Source organism: Cavia porcellus, unplaced genomic scaffold (genome assembly GCF_034190915.1).
Source record: "Cavia porcellus strain 051 isolate PalLab524CR breed Dunkin Hartley unplaced genomic scaffold, mCavPor4.1 scaffold_31, whole genome shotgun sequence".
In the NCBI taxonomy this organism is placed as follows: Eukaryota; Metazoa; Chordata; class Mammalia; order Rodentia; family Caviidae; genus Cavia; species Cavia porcellus.
The window spans coordinates 45,958,486-45,978,538 of NW_026947514.1; the positions used below are offsets into that span (position 1 = coordinate 45,958,486).

General features: G+C 38.0%; 1 protein-coding gene across 5 annotated transcripts in view; it reads left to right on the top strand.

Moving 5' to 3' along the window:
* The first annotated feature begins 2,033 nt into the window (after nt 1-2,033).
* The window catches only part of Ktn1 (kinectin 1), a 113,497-nt gene continuing 95,477 nt past the window's right edge, over nt 2,034-20,053 (top strand). For all 5 annotated transcript variants that reach the window (XM_013155243.3, XM_063241026.1, XM_063241027.1 and 2 more), the window contains exon 1: nt 2,034-2,183. The gene's annotated coding sequence lies outside the window, so the exon portion shown is untranslated. The remainder of the gene's footprint in view (nt 2,184-20,053) is intronic.

The following is a 20,053-nucleotide window of genomic DNA, read 5'->3' on the forward strand; positions in this document are numbered from 1 at the left end:
ATCTATTTTTATCATAGATATAAAATTTCCCAAACAATATATAAAAATGTTAAAACATAGGTTTTAAAAATTGGTGACCCAGGGGCTGGGGATTTAGCTCAGCGGCATAAGCACCTGCCTTGCAAGCAGGCAGTCGTGAGTTCCATCCCTGGTACCGATAAAAACGAAAAAAAAGACAAAAAAAAAAATTGGTGACCCAGATCAAAAGAAATTGACAAATTTGAGACATGATCAGAAGCAAATGAACCAAAGCCTGGAGGGTTAATTATAGTGCTGTGGCACTGGAGAAAGGAAAATCATTGAGTAAGGACTGGCTGGGCTCTAAGAATTACCACCAAGAAGCTGGAGATGAGTCAGGCAAGAGAAGGCTGGTTTAAAAAGGTAGCACTATTATGAAGAGCAAAACGTTTTCAATGTACATTTTATACTTAAACACCTAATATGGTAATACTGCAAACACTTTCTGACTTGATTTGATTTGGTGCTGCTGCTGATTGGCCATCACCAGGTCGTGGTCTTCAGTTACCTGGGCCACAGTGTGTTGTGCTTAAATACACACATTGACTTGCCTGGTCCCTTAGGCTATGTTCGTCCTTATAAAGGCACTGATCAGGGTGAGGGCTGTGTAGGCAGTGAAGGAGTCAGCAAGGTGTATTTTTCCCCTTGAGTGACACTAAAAAGCTTTTGTGTATATCAAATGTCCTATCTAGGAATTAATGAAGAGGTAATACTAATCAACTGAAACTGATTTATTCTACCAAATAAAATTTATGAAGTGAAGGCCAAGCAGAAACAAAGTAACCTTTTATTACTGAGGGTTATTTAGCAATTTTACTAGTGAAAGTGTACCATGAAGTATTAACAGATTTATGAAAAAAATATTTGTAAGAGGATTCCACAGAAAAATATCTGTAATAGGACTGGATATGGAAGAGCACGAGTGGAACTGCTTGGCAGAGTTGCTCTACCCTGCTCTATGCTGAGTCATAAAAGTCCTCAGATTCAAAATGAAGGGACATAGACCCCAACTCTGTGGCCCAACTGTCAAGTAACTTGTGGCTGCCATGAATCTGTCACGGAAGTGCTTGAATCCCACATGCGTGAAGACTAAATGAGTGTGCCACTGTACTACATTCACTCCATCATTTGGGCCAAGATGGATCTGGAATCTTCCCATCTTGGTCCCAATATATGCTCATTTCTGGCATAGCTGACATGGAGTCAGGAGATATAATTTGTTACTCACAAGTTACTCAACTGTCTACATGACTTCTTGCTTCTGGGACATCTACCCTAGACAAGACAGGAGTGGGAATAGACAGCTTTCTCTCCATCTGCTGCAAAGCTGTCTACTGAGTAATAGTCTAGTAAACTGCTTTCATGTGAACAATTAGAAATCTTATAAAGAATGAAGCATCTAAATCATTTCGCTTTCAAAAGTTAAAGGTCAATCATTCAGAAAAGCTGAAATAGCTGGTACATCTCTGTTTTGTCTTTTGTTGATGTTCCAAATTATGTAACACAGATGTAAAAAGATTCCTGACTACATTTAGGGGAAGCGTTTCTAAATTCCATAATATTACTGTTCCAAAACAAAGATACTTCAGTTTTACCAGTCAGGGAAAGGGCAGAGACTTGTAACTTAAAACCTTCTTTGGTGCTAGTAACCTGAAGAAATCGCACGGCTAGGTTCACCAGGGCTCTAGGCCCCGCTGCAGAGCGCCTTCGCCTCCGCATAAGACGCCAAGCGGTTCACCCGGCAAGGGGCGCTCCCAGGTGGCCCCGCTCCCACTCGCGCTGTAGGCTCGGAGAGCAGCCGCAGCCCAACCCAGGGTACGGGTCCCCACGAGGCCTGTGAGGCAGCAGCGCAGGCTCCGGCTCGGACGGCCCACGATCCCAAACTGGGATCGCCGTTCCAGAAGGAGAACGGCAGGGAAGCTCGAAGTCCGAGCGAGGAGCACACGTTTTCTTCGCGTTCCACGAGCTCCAGAAGGAATACTGTCAACAAGTCGCGCGCAGGCTGTCCGGGCGGACGCCGGCCCCTTTAAGGGGCGTGGCGGGGCGCTGCGCGGCGACCGACGCCGGACGTGCGCGCCTCGCTCCGAGCGCCGTTTCCGGCGGGCGGCGCCGGCACTTGGGCGCTGCGGCGGCGGCACGGCGTGCTGGAGTTTCTTTGGCGTCAGGTGAGGGCGCGGGTTGCGGGCTGCGAACTGCGGGCTGCGGGCTGCGGGCTATAACCGGCGCGCCCCCGGGTAGGCTGCGGGTCGGGCGCTGGCGGCTCCTGTGGGCCTGGCCGGGCCACGGCAGTCTCGCCGTGAGCCCGGCCGGAGCTGGAGACCACGGGGCTGCGCCAAGGCGAGGGCGGCCGGGAGGCCTCGGGGTGACCCTAGCGTCTATTTTTAGCGGTGCAGAGGGGCGGGCGTGGTAGGAGGATTAGCACGGCGCGTAGTGGAGGGAGGCATCCGGGCCGCCTGGCCGGAGCTGCTCCCTCTTCCCGCGTGCCGGGAAGCCGCACCAGGCAGACCGGGCCTGGCAGGTAGCACGAGCCGCCTTCGTCCGCGGGGCGTGGACTGTGGTCGCAGCTCAGCCAGAAGTCGACTTGGCCGAGCCGAGCCGCCGGACGGCCGCACCTGGCGTGGGCTTGCAGCCCGCTCTGCGGGGGCTCCTCGAGCGCCCTTGGGTGCGGAGGGTCGGCGCCTTCCGGGACAGCAGGACCTGCCGGGCCTCTGTCAGAGGCGGTCCGAGGCCGCGCTTAGGACAAGTATTGCTTCGAAAGCTGCAGTTGAAGTTAGCTGTTCAAAGTTGTGGGAGATTTTGGAGATGCTCTTGGAAACTCAGACTCCCGTGGATAGCTTAAGTGGTGAACTTAACACTGACTTGTGTGACAGTTAACTTCAGGTTTGAGTTTTGGCGACTGTGGGTTGTACTTGTTCTCCCTGCCTCGCGTCATAGGCAGATGACAGCAGCGTTGCCAAATTGGCTAAAAGCAGTTCCTGATGAGACTTGAGATAAACTTCCCAAGAGCAAAACCAGCTACTCTTGGGCCAATCTTTTTAACTTTTTTCTTCCTTCTTTTCTTTATTTCAAGGATCTAACACGAAGTAGTTGTGCCTACTTGTAGGTTTTAAGAAAATGTCCACTTCTCTCACAGCCCGGTATTGAGTTAGAAATATCTCTTGTAGAACTCGGCAGTAAGGGTCGCAATTATCCGGTGCGTTTAGAGGATAAGGTGTTCTCTTTGATTTACTGAGACACAGGCTGGAAATACTACAGGACCTATTTCAACAGATATTTGTGTGGTTTCCTCTTATTAACAGTAAGTCTCTTCTATTTCATGTGTTTCTTCCCTAAAAAAATCTCACTCCAAGCCATTTGCTAGCTATAGGGTGTAATTTGCTTTTGGTAAGGACAGCATTTTAAGAATTATGTATTGAGTATTAATTAGGCTTTTCTCAAGTGCCTAAGAAGTTCAGGGTTTTTCTGAATCATCATTTCTGAAGTGTTAAAATTGTGACTGTTGATATATGCACCCATCCATAGAGGATTGGTTTTTGTTCTATGTTTACTATGTTTTTTTAGTAGCAGAAGATATTTTAATCCAAAGTAGTTTCATTATTTTTTGAAAATTTTAAGTCATTAACGAATTTAATGGTTCTACAGACGTTTTGATTTTTTAAGAAATCTGACTTAATCTGTTACAGGAAGTGGCAGAAAAGCTGTGCTTTACAATACTTGAGAGTAGCATCTAAACTTTTTGTTCTACTGATTATTATCCCAAGTTACTCAGGCTATAAGTAACTTTGTCTGGAAGTGGTACTGATCACTTAGGAACAAGTAGAGTTGCATTTCATTGTTTCCCTTTTCAGTGTTTGTGAACACGACTTGGGATGGTCTGATCTTAAAAGTGCAATTAATGTGTAAATCACTGCAAACACAGACATTGATTTTAAATGAGTATAAATTATTTCTTCTATAAATAGAAAAATCAAACAGTAAAAGGAAAACCATTAAGTGCTATGATCAATTCCAACACCTGGGAAGCTGAGGCAAGAGGATTGCCATAAATTTGAGGCCAGCTTAGGCTACATAGTTTAATACCAGCCTGGATTACACAGTGAGACCCTCTCAAAGCAAACAAAACAAAACAAAAAAGGAGTTTTATTTATATAACCTCTGTATCAATTTTTAGCTGTGTTTCAAGCGGTCAAATTAGTGTTTAAATGTATTTTTGGTTTTTGAAATAGTGTTGTCAAGTGGTTAGGTTTCAGTTGCTTTTATGTAGAAAGAATTTGGGCAAGAAATAATTTTCATACTAATTAGCCAAACGTGGAGCACTGCTATAATCCCAGCGTTTAAGAGGGCAAGGTAGGAAGATTGCTGTGAGTTCAAGGGTAGCTTGAATTATATAGCAAGACCCTGTGTCAAAAACCCCAAAAAGATACTAAGTTTTAGTAGGGATTTTAGTGGAAAACATATTTGTATGAAATACATAAGAAATACTTTTTTTATTTTAATAAAACTGTTTCAGTAATGTGTGTGACATCTTAACTGCTATAGGCTGATTAAGAACATTGAACTATAACTTAAATCTGGTTTGAGCAAAAAAGTTTGTACTCCATATATAACAAGTGGATTATTTACCTTCCTTTTATAGGATACAGTAATTTTTGAGATCTGTCACTGATTGCTGTTTTGTTTTGTTACTTTGTTCTTTGAGAACAAAGTAAGTGGCCCAGGCTGATTTGTTAGGTAATCTAGGCTAGCCTTAAACTTGGAGTCTTCTTGTCCCAGCCTCATAAGTGCTAAGGTTATTAATAGGCGTACCTCACTATGCGTGGTTTTGTTCATTCTATGTGTATAGGTCCTCTTCTACTCTTAAAATTTGTATTTTCAATACTCAGTTTATTTTTCTTTTTGTATTCCTCTGTTGATCTTACCCCATTCAGTCTCATGGTCTTGAATTATAGTATGCTGATGGATCCCATATTTCTGTCTCTAGCCCAGGTCCCTCCTTTATTCCACACAGCCTGTTAGGCCTTTCCATTTGGATGGAGAGGTCAACTCAGAATAAACTTCCGTAAACTTTTTAACTTACTGCATGCTTAGCTTGACCTCTTAATCACTCCATGCAGCATTCTGGTACAGAGGCGTTTGTATTATTTCTGACTTTCTACCTGGTGTTCTTTGCTTTTTTTTAAATCTTGGAAATGTATCAGAATCCAGTCACTTCCACAGCCGTTCCAGCTTGGTCCAAGCCAGTCTTATCTCTAGCCTAGATAATTCTGCAGTTAGCCCCCTTACTGGTCTCCTTGCTTCTTTGCCAGCCTCCTGGACTCTTTTGAACACAGCAGCCAAATAATATCACTTCTCAAAACCCTGCAGTGACGTTCCACGTGCAGACTAAAATGGTGGTGCTTATGGCCTTGGATGGCCTTGCAGAGTGTGGGCGCTTCACTGGCCCTCTTCCCTCTCTGAAGGGAGCTGCTGCTCTTTCTTGGCTTAAGCTTCTTGACTGGCTTAGGGTCTTCACACTGGCTCTTGCTTGCCCTTGGAGTACTTTTCTCTGAGGTATTTGCATGGCTTACTTTCCTAACTCCTTTCAGTCTTTACTCTTTAAATGTCTCTTTTTCAAAAAAGTCTGTTTTATTTAATTCTGTACTTTCGTATTCTGATCTCTCCACCCTATTGTTTTCTCCATAGGGCTTATTGATTCTGTCATTCCATATAATTTCCTCGTTGTGTTTATTGTTTCTTATCCCACCCCCAAACTCATACTGTGGGATAATCTCTGTGAGGCAGGGTGTTTTATTTATTGATGGGCCCTAACAGTTTTTCGTATCATCTGGGATGTAGCAGATGCTCAGTAAGGATTTGTGGGGTGAATGAGTTAAATCCTTATCCTGCAGTTCCTTCCTTTGATACAGCATCATTGGAGGCACGGGGTTTTTGCTCTCTTCCTCTTCTGACAGTGTCCAGGAAAGTGGCAGGGAATGTTTGTAAATCCTTTGATAGAGGGAATGATTAAACTAGACTGTGTCAGACTTTACTTTCTCACTTTATTAAGAGCATTGATTGGTTGGTTAAATCAAAAAGATGGTTGCAAGTGTGGTGTGGTAGTATGTGGCTGTCATCTTAGAATTTTTCCATAAAACTTAATTTAGCTTTTATTTTAAAACACCTTTAAAAAAACACCTTTTGACTTTATCTCATATGTAATGGATTTATTTAAATAAGCAGATCAAAAGCTGCACACTGTTAGCCATCAGCAGTTAGCTTTTGTGAGGAGATACCACCCTATGTATTTTTACAGAAGGGGAGAATGTCAGTAAAGTGAGAGGTCAAGACAACTACTTTAAGTAAACCTTAGCAACCTACCAACTAAGGAGAATGTCAGCCACATTCTTTATTTTGATTTGAAGTAAATGTACAGTACAGTTATCATAACTTGTATAAAATTCAGTAAATACATTGTCTTATAAAGAAATGTGATGGTATTCTATACTCGAAAATATGGAATAGTTATGATTTACTCTTCTATGTGAATCATTTGACTTTCCAAAGAAACAGCTTGGTCTGCTTGTAGTAAGCTGAAAGTCAATAGTTATGAGACCAGCAAGTCTCCTTAAGGCCAAAACTTTATATAAGTTTGTTTGTGTCAGTTCTTTAATTACATAAATGGAGACAGAGAATACTTGGAATCTGCAAGGTGTGGGTTTTGGTAGTGTCACTTACTGCAGGCTCATTAAGAAATTTTATTAGTACAGTAGTTGCTTTATAAGTGATAGCTAAAGTTAAAGATTTATTTGTTGTCACACTTGCAAATTTGTATGTGCAGTATCATTACTCTTCTTGACAATCTTAAGAGGTAAATTCTGTTTGGTGGAAGTTAGGGAGATTGGTTAAATAATTTATCTGGAGCCAGCAGATGCAAGGATGAGCCTGAAATTTAACTGAGGCATTTGACAGAAGAGTCTGTTCTTACCATTGAGCTGTTTTCTAAAAATGCTTTGATGGGAACTCAGGAGTGAGATGTGCTATTCACATTTAGTTGGCTGATGCTAGGTGTTAGCTAAATTAGGATTATCAAGATTTTCCGGGGGTTGGGGGCTGGGGATTTGGGTTGGGGGCTGGGGATTTAGCTCAGCGGCGTAAGCACCTGCCTTGCAAGCAGGCGGTCATGAGTTCAATCCCCGGTACCGATAAAAATGAAAAAGACAAAAAAAAAAAAAAAAAGATTTTCCTACCTAGAGTTAGAAGATTAACCTTTAAAATCAGTGACTAAATTTGAAGATTTGAAGTTTTCTAAGTAAAGAATACTAAAAGTTACTTAAAAACTACATAGTGTGTAATGCCTTGTTATGTGGACACCAGTGGGTGGTATGTGGACCTTTTAGTTTTCAAGCATTTTGTTCAGTATCAGTTCGTGTGTGTATGCATTGTGAGTTACTTGAGATTTTATAGACATTTAACAGTTGTCTTAGAAAGGCCAGCCAGTCCTGATTATACTACCTAAAATGCATGTCCTTTTTATTGTGTTCCAGTCTTATTTTTATTCATTGCATTATTAGCCCCTACATGACATACTGCATGTCTGCTTTATGTCCTTGATGTCCATCTCACCCACAAGAATATATGTAAAAGGAAGCTTTATTTTTTCTTGGTTACTACGTCCATCTGGTTTCCTAAGGCAGCTTTATACTATCAAAAACATGCCAGGCCATTTTCTGTGAAATTTTAAAAATAAATTTATTTTAAAGTATTTGCAATGTTTGTTGGGGAAAATGTTTCACAATACAACTTTTAAAAGTTACTGTGTAGCTGTACATATTAAAGAACATTTGTGCCATATTTGCTTTAATTTACATTCAGCCATTCCTACTTGTCTATTGGTTTTGAAAATTAAGCAATTTAGAAGTATGAGAGTACAGAATGTGTATGTACATTTTTTTTTTTTTTTGTCTTTTTTCCTTTTTATTGGTACCAGGGATCACAGCTGCCTGCTTGCAAGGCAGGGGCTTATGCCGCTGAGCTAAATCCCCAGCCCCAATGTATGTACAATTTAAAGATTAAACGTAAAATAGGCACCTGTATAATCAACACGTGTGTAACATTCTCAGCTTTATTTAAAATTTTATTCTTTTAAAATTACAAAGTATTAGTTTATAAAAAGAATATATAAGATATAAAGACAGTGAACATCTGCCTAATTTGCAGTTCAAGAGCATTATCTTTTCATTCTTTCATTTATTCTTTTCTCCCTCCAGGAATAACCAGTACCTACCTTTCTTATCTTTGCGTTTCTTTCTTTAATCTTTCCTTTTCGAACAGTGCTGCTTGGTCTCTTTGTACAAACAAGTGTCTTTAGGAGAATGGTTTCAAACTGTTAAACACCCACAAAAGAAGTATATTTTTTCATGACTCAAAACCATTTGGTTTTATGAGAAAACAAAAATGCTAGTTGAGACCTACTATGTTGGTTTTTGTTATCAGTTGAGGCTGTGAGATTTATTTAGACAAAGGAATATGGCTAGTTAAGAGTGAAATTGCTGGATTTTAGGCAATAGTACTGTTTTAGCTCTACCAGTAGATAATGTCAGAATGTTTTCCCCTTTCAATGGACTAGTTTATTTTCCTTTCCAGTGAACTTATGGTGGTTCCACATTCTTGCCTAAACTTGATATTGGAAAAAACTAAAATGAGAGACCCTAGTTTTGTCTTATCACCTTTTTGCTACTTAATTTAATTTAATTTAATTTAATTTAATTTAATTTAATTTATTCTGAGACAAGATACCACTATTTAGTTCAGGCTAACCCTGAACTGACTGTGTAGTTCTGACTAGTGTCAAATTTGTGGCAGTTCTCCTGTCTCAGCCTCTCTGAGTGATGGGATTATAGACACGCACCACCATGCACGGCCTTTTTTGCTGTTTTAAAAAATTCCTCTTTGCTGTTTCCTCAGCATGTTCAAATTAAAGTCTTTTAAACTCATGAAAGTAGTACCATCTGGAATGAATTCTTATTTTTGTTAGTGATATTTTTCATTAAAATTCTTAGGTTTTGGATTTTAAAATGTAAGAACCAATTCATTATTTTGGTGACTAGTAAATAAGTTTCTCTACTAATTCTGTTTAATTACTTCCTTTGTGTCTTCTGTAATTCATTGATTATTGGACTCTATTGTTTAATCTGTGTGTGTTTGCATACTTTATGTGGTTTCTTTTGCCATTGATTTCTAATTTCATTGCCCTGTGATCTGATAATATGCATGGAATAATTTCAGATTTGCTATGTAAAGCTTTATGGGCTAGTATGTGGTCTATTATGGAAAAAGTTCCATGTGGTGCTGAGAAGAATGTGTAATCTGCTGTTGAGTGGAACACTGTGTAGATAGCTATTAGGTCCCCTTGTTCGAAGATGTGGTGCAACTCTGAAACTTCTTTGTTGATTTTTTTTTTTTTTTCTAGTTGAGCTGTGTATTTGTGACATTGGGATACTGAGGCTCCCTGGTGTAATTGTGTTGATGTTTATCTGATCTTTTTATATCCTGTAGTGTTTGTTTTGTGAAGTTGGCTGCACAGGTATTTGGTGCATATATATTCACAACTGTTATCTCTTTCTGTTGAATTGTTCACTTAGCCAATATATAGTGACCTTCTTTTCCTCTTCTGATTAGTTTTGTCTTGATATTCACTTGTTCTGCAAATAGGAAATCTACTTTTGCTTTGGGGTGGAGGGCTACTGCTTCATGAATATTGTTTTCCATCTTTCAATTTTCAGTCTGAATTTCTTTTTGGAGTAAATTTTTTTTTTTTTTTTTTGTACTAAGGATTGAACTCATGACCTTGCACTTGCCAGGCAGGCACTTACACCATTGAGCTAAATCCCTGACCCCTAAATATGTCTCTTGTATGTGTCATAATTTTGGATTTTGCTTTTTTGACCCAGTCTGCCAGTTGGTGCCTTTTCATTGAAGACTCAAGACCATTCACATTGAGAGTTCTTTCAGAGAGTTACTGACTTATTCCAGTCACTGCATTATTTTCCTTTTACTGATTTGTTTCCTCATTTCTGCTTAACTGCTTATCATACCTGTTGTATTCATTTCATTAGACTTTTTGATGTTGTTGGCTTCATTGTCTTTTTTAGGTTACTTTTTTTTAAATTTTATTTTGAAAGTAGTTAAAATACAACAGAACAAGACAAAACAAAGCCAATCAAGACAATGCAGTGAAACTGGAATAGAACTTCATAGCAGGATACTGGAATGGTAGTAATAGGTACTATGGTATATCTTGTTTTTTTTTTTTTTTTTAACATATAAAAGTTTAATTTGGTGGAAAAATTTATGCAAATGTGCATACACACATAGGATTGGGAACACACCACTAAACATATACAAGATCACAGAAAAGGGATATGGACTGCAATTTGAATTTCTTTTTTTTTTTTTTTTTTTTTTTTATTTAAGAGGAAAAAGAGAAAAACACAAAACAAACCAAAGCGGCGTAAGGGTACATGCAATACAGAACTACAAAACAAAACAAAACAAAGCAAAACAAAAAACCATAACAGTAAGAAATTACCTGCTAGTAGATTACACACTATTTTCTTGAAAATAGTTCCTCAAATCACAGTATCAAAGAACACAAGTTGGACATTCAAACAGGGAGACTGCAAACAGCTGTGTTCAATGTTCCAAAAACATTGATAAAGTCAGCTATTTAACACCCCCAAACACACTTGCTGTTATATCCGTTAGAGCTCTTTTTCTTTTTTTTTTTTCCCTCTCTTTTTTACAACAAAATTTACACATCTTCGATTTTATTACTCCTTAGTGCTTATTACTTTCTTTGGGGGGGGGGGGGAGAATACAGTCAAATATGGCAAAACAAAGCTGGGAGTCAATACCAAGGATAGACATAGCACATGGTGTAGAACAGAGTACAAGTTTATCAACAATGGTTATCAACGTTGTCCCTTGTTTCCTTAAAAAGAATTGTCTATCTTATTAGATATTATAAAGTTGGACAAAACAGTAGAGAACAAGACCAATAAAACTTAGGCATTGTAAACATTACAGGACTTCCAAAGAAGACAATAGTCAAACCAGAATGGGTATCTTAGTGAATCTTATTGTCTTCAAAGTAGTTGCCTATGTCTTCAAACTTGATACTATCATATAGAATGGAACAGAGTCTAATCAGTCAAAACAAGATCGTGGGAGTACTACAGGACTTCAAAACAAGTTAATAGGAAATCGAAAAGAGTTACTATTTATATATCCTAATTTTTTTGAATTTTTTCTTTAATTAAGACAAACATAAGAAATGACTAAATAATTTTTTTTTGAAACAATAAGGGGGAGATTGAGATAAAACAGGACATAACAATATAACAATAGAGGTCACAGCATGACTGTTTCAATAACCTAGTACTTCACCACCTTATAACCTGACTTAATAGTAGTTACCATAGTGTTTTTTTCCTTGAAATATTTGGGTAAAACTTCATATACTCTAGCTTCAAATATTTTCATATCAAGAAGCCCAGAATAAAGCCTTTCTAATTAATGAGTGAAAACTTTATAAGGCTTCAAGGCCACCTAATGGGGAATCATGATTATATGGTATATCTTGTTATCTTCATAATAGTTGTCCAGTCATTTAGGTATAGTGAAATCAAACTAAAAACAGAACATTATGAAACCAATTGAGAGTATTGAATAGAGCAGAAGAAACATAACCAAACAGTGAAAACAACCTTTTCACTGAAATCAAACTAAAAACAGAACATTATAAAACCAATTGAGAGTATTGAATAGAGCAGAAGAAACATAACCAACAGTAAAACAAACAGAAGATAAAGGAAATTCCCCGTATTTGCTATATTGCATATGGTCATCCTCCCAAGAGATGCTGAGACATCTATCCCCAGTATCTCTGTGGCAAGGGGAGGGCTGAGAAGCCCACATGCCGATAGGCTCACGGGAGCTGCCGGTTCTTCTGGTCCATGCTGGGAACGCTTACTAAGAGGGCTGGTGAATAAGCTGCCTAAGTCCCACCATGGCTGGATCTTGAGAGTGCTGGTTCTCCTCCTGGCCCATGCCAGGGGCGCTTACCAAGAGGGTGCGCTTAGTAAGAGGGTGGGTGAATTCTAGGTTACTTTTTAGAAAGTTTTTGAAGTTCTGATTTGGCAGTTAGAAATGTCTTAGGTACTCTCAAAATAATTTTGCAGGATAAATTAGTTAGGTTGGAAGTTGTTTTCTTTTAAGACATGAAACTTTCAATCAGAGTTCTCTTGTCCATTAAGTTTTGTACTGACAAGTCTGCTATAATTCTAATTGGTTTACTTTCATAAGTCATTGTTTGCTTCTCTCTAACAGCTTTTAAAATTATGTCCTTGTGTTGGACTTGTAGATTTTGACTATGATGCTCTTGGAGAAGTTCTTTTCTGTTATTAGAGTTTGGTGTGCCTTATTTATCTGTATGTTAAATTCTTTTCCGATACTTGCAAGATTTTCTGCTATTAAATATTTTTGTAAGCTGTTTTTATCCCATTTGTGCTGTCTTCTGATTTTTCAGTAGTTCTCATCAATGTTAGTGTTTGTGTTTCCTAGTAATTGTTGGATCCACTTTTTGATGTTCTCATGTTATTTTTAAGTATCTGAATATATGATTTTGCTACCCTGTCCTACATTGGTAAATTCTGCTACTTTCAATAGAATTATTTTGTCTCCTGGATTTCTATTTGGTACCTTTTCCTGACTCTCATTCTTTGCTAAACTGATTATTTCATGTTTTGTTTCATCTTTTTTTAAGCTCAGGTAGCACTTTCTTAGTGTCTTTTGTGGGATCACTGATCATTTTATTAAATCCATTATCTACTTAGTTAATTTATATCATTTTTTGGCTTGCTATGTATCTTACTGATCTTTTTTTTCCCGGTTTTGGTGTCCTCTTACCACTTTGTAAATTCAATTGTTTGGCTTTTGATTTGATTGATTTCCTTTATATCTGTGCCCTGTCTGTCAGCTTTGGGGGAGTTGGGAGTTTTTTGGAGGCATTTTGTTGCCTTTTTTTTTTTTTTTTTTTTAATGCTGTTTGGCTGTTGACTATAGTAGAAAGATACTTTTACTAGTGTGAAAAACATTAGTATTTGGTTTCCAGTAACATGCTGTGGGCATGGCTAGCTATAGGATTTTGTCCCAAGATCTGACCCTCTATTAAGATGAGGGGGTACATTATAATTGGCCAGCACTCATTTCTGTTGAAAAGAATATATTGTGTTGTATTATTGATGACACAAAGATAAATTGGATATTGGTATACAGTAAAAACTAATAGCAACAACTGTGTCACCAAGGCAGTAGCAATGAAATCAGTAAACATAGTGGAGTCACAGACAAACTGAATATTGTTGTACCAGAAGAGCTAATAAAAGGTACTACTGTATCCTCTTTAACAATGGAAAACGTCTGTAATTATAATACATACACAGTATGTACTACATGCAACAACTCTGTCACTATTAACAACAGAAAAGAATTCAATAGTAATAGCGTAGAATCTACTAAATAGCTAAAGATTAATAAAGCTCAGTAATAACAATGATGAAGAGAGTAGGAAAGGAAATTAAAGAGGTAAAGTTTAAAAAATAAAAAGGTGACAAGATGAGAAAATGGTAGAAGTGGTAGAAGATACTAGTAAGGCATAAAAGAAAATTAATAGAATTAGATAAGTATAGCAGAAAATCTCAAAGAAGAACAAGGAAAAGAAAATAAAAGAAAAAAAAGCCCCCTCAATTCCAAATAACCAATGAATAAGGAAAAATAAAGTGCTTCGGAGCATTTCTTAGTTTGGTTTGATTAGGTTTTGAGAGGAGGTCTCACAATGTTGTGCAGATGAACCTTGAACTCGTTATATAGCCCATGCTGGCCTCAGATTTACTTGTGGTGATCCTCTTGCCTCAGCCTCTTGAGTGCTGGGATTACATGTGTGCATTACCATGCCTGATCTTCCTTCATGTTTTTGAATTGGTGGTTTCTTTCCAAGATCTGCAGTGTTGAAAACCAGCAGATATAGGGTGGGAATAGTGAGGCACTCCTAAAACCTATTTTGTTTCCACTCAGGGTTTTGTGTATGAGTGCTGAATCCGGAAATGTTGAGTGTAGTGTGCCTGCCTGAAATTATAACATTAAAATTTTACTTTTTTCTGGTCTTTGTATAGTCAGTGACTAGTACCAAAAGTGGTCAGTGCTTGACAAGTGGTAATTTTTTTTAAACTATCAAAAAGTGGTAATTTTTAAAAGCCATTTTGATGAAAACCATTTAACCTAACCATTATGTGGAGTAGGCCCATAGATTTAATAAAGTGATATCCCTGCTTATCTAAATAAGTTGTTGGAATTTCTGCTTTTAGCTAGTAAACTTAAAGAGTAACCAAGAATAGCAAAGGAGAAAATTATCTTGTTTTGTGAAACACTAGCTGGTTTGTGTTTTCTCATCCTTGTGTTCAACATACCATTTATCAACTGGCAAGCTTGTCTTATCTTTATTTGTGTAATTGATTAAAATACTAGTAAAGTGGGTCTGAGAACAGAGAATCCTTTGATTAAAGATACTTTCTCAAGTGTTAACAACTGGCAACTTTGGGATATGATTATTAAACCTTTTAAATATTTCTTAGTTTATGCTACTTCCCAGCTGTGTTATCTTGAGGGATATTTTACTTTAGCAAATGTCTTCCAAAATCAGATATTCTATAATACTGGATATAATACTGGATTTTTCTCATTTAGTAACTTTTATTTTAAAGAGAAGTGTACTCTTTTATAGTGCTTTTGACATAAATACATTTTTTTAGTTAGTGGCATTGTGATTACCTGAAGTGAATTCACCAATTTATGACTTTTGGTGTTTTTAAAACATGAGACCTCCTAAGTTACTTTTTCCTTAACTATTCTAACAGTGATCAAAGCAGGCACTTTCATGGGACCTGACATGTAGTGTGTGGTACTTTCTGTTTTTGTGTGGTTGTTGGCAGTTGCCTACACATGGTGTCCAAGGAGAATCCCAAGTAGGTAGGGCAGGCCATGCGATAGGGACATGTACTTGTCGCTATATTTTAGGTTTCTGATACTGATCCCCTTTCAGGCTCTTACCCCAAATTTCTGTTGAAGAGTATCTTTCCAGACATAATATTTGAAGGTATTTGATGTTCCTTTTTTTTTTTTGGTGGGGTGTCAGACTCAGGGTCCTGCATGCACTAGTCAATTGCTATACTAACTGTATTTCCAGCATTCTGTGTTTCAACTATGTTAACAAAAGCCAGCTTTAAGTTTCGAGAAATTCAGTTGGTAAAATGTCAAAGATTGCTTTTTCTTGCAGCTCCCTAACAGTGTTTTTGGTTTTTTTGTTTTTTTTTTTTTGTACCAGGGATCGAACGTAACGACTGTCTGCTTGCAAGGCAGATGCTTGTGCTGCTGAGCTAAATTCCCCCAACAGTGTTCTTAATGAAATAATTTCTTTCATTGTTTTTGGCTTGAGTTTCTTACACTTTGGGCTGTTGTTAAAGGAGCAGCCATGCATTTTTGGTAAACTCATTCTTATCATTAAACACATGTTAAAATATAATTACTTGCAGTTCACTGTTACTGTATCTTCTGAATTTTTTCTTTGATACATTTGTGGCTTCAAGAACATTTTGTAGTAAAGTATATATTGTGATAAAATGTTGATTTTTGTCTTAGTGTGCTAGTGAATGCAAATAGGGTATACTAAATTATAAAGTTTGGTTTTGAAATGAAATTCAGAGAGAAGGCCTTGCAAAGACTACTTAGACAAAGTTATGTATGTTTAGATAAACTTTGTTTTCCTCCCAGAATTCATAGGGGCTGTACTGTGCTTGAGTCACTGGGACTGGGCCCCTCAGTAAGAGGTGACAAAGGGCACGCGGACAAGGCAGGGCAGCCCCACTCGCTGGGCAACTTCAACTTGCATGGTGTGAGCTAACTCTTGTGTGTGAGTCAGTCGGGATACTTCAGTGAATGTATCCTTAGTCCATAGTGCTTTGTTGGTAGCTCTGAGAGCTTTCCAAGTTCTCCAGGGAAGAACAACCAGAGGATGAAGAAAATAGAGAGACCAAAAGCTAGGGTCAGGTGGACCCTTCTCAGGATGGAAGAAGAGACTGTGTTTATTTATATACTTGTCATACGATGTCCCGTTTTCTTAACTAGCTCATTTCTTATGACCCCTGGTTTTCCATGTTTTGGGGGCTGAAACACCTATTTACCTCTGGCACTCTGTTGCCCTCAGGACATTTCTCAGGCGCTTGGAACATTCCTGTTTAGGCACTTGTGCTTTTGGTTCCACAGTAAACTATCACTGGGTAAGCAACTCCCAGCAGTTGTTAAAGTAGTTTTGTGGAATGATGAGGTTATGGTTGATAAGTTGTGTCAACTTGAAAAGTTTAAGAGACCCAGCAGGGAGCCAGGGTTGTAGTTTGTCAGTATTCTCCTGCTGTGCAAGAGAGAGCCAGGAGATTTTGTGAGTGCTACACCTGCCCTGGAGGGAAGATGGTCTGCATACAATACAAGGGAGGAAAAGAGGCTTGCTTCTCCGTCCTGGCTTTTGCTGCTTTTGCTGGCTGCCACCTTTAAGTGTTGCCTCAGTGCCATGCCACCCTGCCTTGGCGTCAGCTGATGTGGACTGAAACCTCCAAAAACTGTAAGCTAAATAAACCTTTCTTTGCTTTATTTTGGCTGTCTGGTATTTTGTCCCAGCGATGAGAGAAAGGTAGCCAAGTAACCAAGACAGATGACCATGTAAGAAAGAGAATGTAAAGGAATATTGTTCTTAACTTTGGTGAATTGAATGAGGAGAAATCACTTCATTTTTTAAAATATTTTTTTTCTTTAAACTTCTTAACAGTCGTAATTTTGCTGGGTGTGGTGGTGCATGTCTGTAACCCCAGCTGTGGCATGAGGATTGTTGTGAATTTGAGACCAGACTGGGCTACAGTGAGTTCATGCCCAGCCTGAACTGCACAGTGAGATTCTGTCTCAAAATACAGATAAAACAAAAAACTGTGATAACTCGGACCCCGGAATAAAATCCAAGGAAGCAAGACATTGAAATTTGGGGAGCAAAGGCTTTATTTTAGGCCAGGCCTGGTGACACAGCCTCCAGGAGTCAATTTGGAGACTGTGCGCCCCCGAGACTGGAGAAGGGGATTTTAAAAGCTGGAGGGGGGGGGGTGACACAAACCCACAGAGCTGTTAAGCTGTTGACCCAAATCTGGAAACTGTAAAGCTGTCCACTTAGTTCTGACAACATCAAGAGCCTTTGGTGCCTTTCATGTTACTCCTATCCTGCAGATAAGCATTATCTTGGAATAGCACATCTGCAATAACATTTGGAGAAGAAAGTAGAAAGTTAATTATCTCAGGACAGCTCCTTAGTGCTAACATGTGAGAAGGGGTCGAAAGTTACAAGAAGCTGAAACTTACGTTTTTTACAAGGATTTGAAACTTAACCCTTTTGATGCATACAGAACAGGAGGCACATTACAGAACAGAAATACAGCGAGATTACTTTTTTGGTGGGGGGAAGAACAAGGTCAGGTAAGGGTTGTGCTAACAAGCAAGTCTCCCTGCATACAAGCAAGTTACCCTTCAAACAAGTTTAAATTAGGAAAACATCCTGGTTTCCTCAGCAGAGAATAGAGAAGTCAAACAGTAATTAACAACCCCTGTTAGCTTATTTTAGCACCACATCTGGTATTTGTAGAGGGCAACAATGGTTAACATATCAATTAGGTAAGATTTTACAATTCTTTACAGATGAGAGCATTGATTAACATATCAATTAGGTCACCCAGAAGGAGAAGGAAAACATATATACGGTATGGCCATGTTACAGGTAATTTGCTATAATACAAATATAATGAAGCTGTTTTTCTTAGAGTACAACAAAACAATAGTCACGTTTCAGAAAAGTCCACAAATGAGAATAGGGAAGTAGTGTTTTGCCTTGTTTTAGTTTCTTCTTTTGAAATTATTTTAGAGTATGTTTAAGATTTTGCTCTTCCTCACATTTTTGCGTTTTGTACAGGCTTTGTAACCTTTGCTTCCTCTTAAATACCAGTGACAGGCATTTGCTTATGGAATAGATATTAAAATAAAAACTGTTATGTAAACTGTAGAAATGTAGATATTGAAATAAACTACAAAATCTTCTAATTAGGCTTTAGTATTATTTATTAAACTTCATTATAAAATGCAGTCAAGTTCCATATCACTTTGTACTGTAATGAGAAGATTGTAATTGAGGGCCCAGAGAGGAAAAAAAATTTGTTGGCATTTTTTTTTTTTCCTGGTTTACTGAAATGTTTATTAGGGAAAAACAAAACAAAACAGGTGTGCTATAATTTCTAGTGAGAGGGTATTGGACTATTCTTAGTCATATTCTGGTTAAAAGAAGTGTTAACTAAAAATAAATGTTCTGGATTAGTAAATTTCTTAAAAGGGTTATTTGCTAATATTAAGTTTTGTTGGTTACACATAGCTGAAAGGCTTATGCTGTTTCTGAAAACTGGTATTCCAGCATTTAGCTCAATGTAGGATTCTGTGTTAATGGTTACTGTTTCTATAGAGAGTTTATTCCATTATTCTTTGGCTTCTGTTGCTGAGTAATGAGTCTATATTAATTTCTTTGTAGCTAATCTTTCCTATGTTACTTTTAAGACTTGCCATCTTTTGAATTTTACAGTGTGGACACAGAATTGTTTTAAGTGTGTCTTTTATTTTGTCCAGATTTTGTTGGCCTTCTTGATTTGGAAGATTAATGTTTTTCAACAGATTTTGAAAATTCTAAGTGTTTACCCCACCAAACACAATCTTTGTTTTGTTCTTTTCTCTCCTTGAATTCTCACCGGATTTTACTAGACCCACTTGTATCCTGTGTGTATTATTACTGTGTGTATTAAAAATAATATGTGTATTATTTTTTCTTACATATTTTCCTTATGTCCTTTTGTGATACATTGTTCTTATCAGATGTGTCTTCTTATTTGATGATTCTTAAACCTTGCACATTACTAGTTTCTTTAATTTTAAATTTTCAAGCACTTGTGTTTGTGCCTATGTGTGTATGCATGTATAGTTTACAGAGTTTCTTTCAGACTTTCTCGTCTCTATCTTTTTTAATGAATACAGTATTCTGTATTTCTTTTGCGGTTCTAAGAATTGATCTTTCTGTCAAGAATTGAATCCATAGCCTTTAGCCTTATTTGGTTTGGTTTGGTTTGGTTTGGTTTAGTTTTGGAGAGAGGATCTTGCTAAGTTGCCTCAGTTGGACTTGAACTTTTGATTTTTTTTGCCTCAGCCTCAAAGTGCTGGGATTATAAGTGCCACCATACCTGGCATAATTTTATGTTACAGTTTCTCATATTCTGTTGTCTAGAGTTCTTTGGGATATACTCCCTTGTCCTGTTTTTATCTACCAGCTCATATTCATTTTTGTAAGTTTACCTTCTGTAAGGGCTAGATTGGATAGAAGGACTTTTTTTCTGGTGGAGTTTCTTTCCTTCTTAAGAATCCCAAGACTTTCATAGTTCTGAGTCATTTTTAAATTAATATTGTTGGTAGGGACAAATGTGTGTGTGTGTGGGATATGTACTGCCAATCTGGACTGGCAGGCTGTAGATGCAAATCTCAGAATCCATGGTTATAAAACTTAGTGGAGATGTTTTTATTTGGGTTTTAGAAAGCCAAACACGTTTTTCTTTCTTTTAACTTTTATTTTTGTTGGTATGTGATTGTAATACATAATAATTACACTGACCATGGAGAGTTGGTACAGGTATGTAACACATCTTAGTTCTTTTTATATTCCCCTTCACCCCTGCTGTTCTGTTCTCCAGCTACAAGGAGTCGAGATTATGGACCCACTGGAAAGTCTGAGTTTTAGGTATCTTGTGTTATTTCTACTTCTTCAAGGAGTTGCAGACTAGTGTCCTTTTGTCTAAACCTTAAGTGGGAGCCAGGGTTGGTG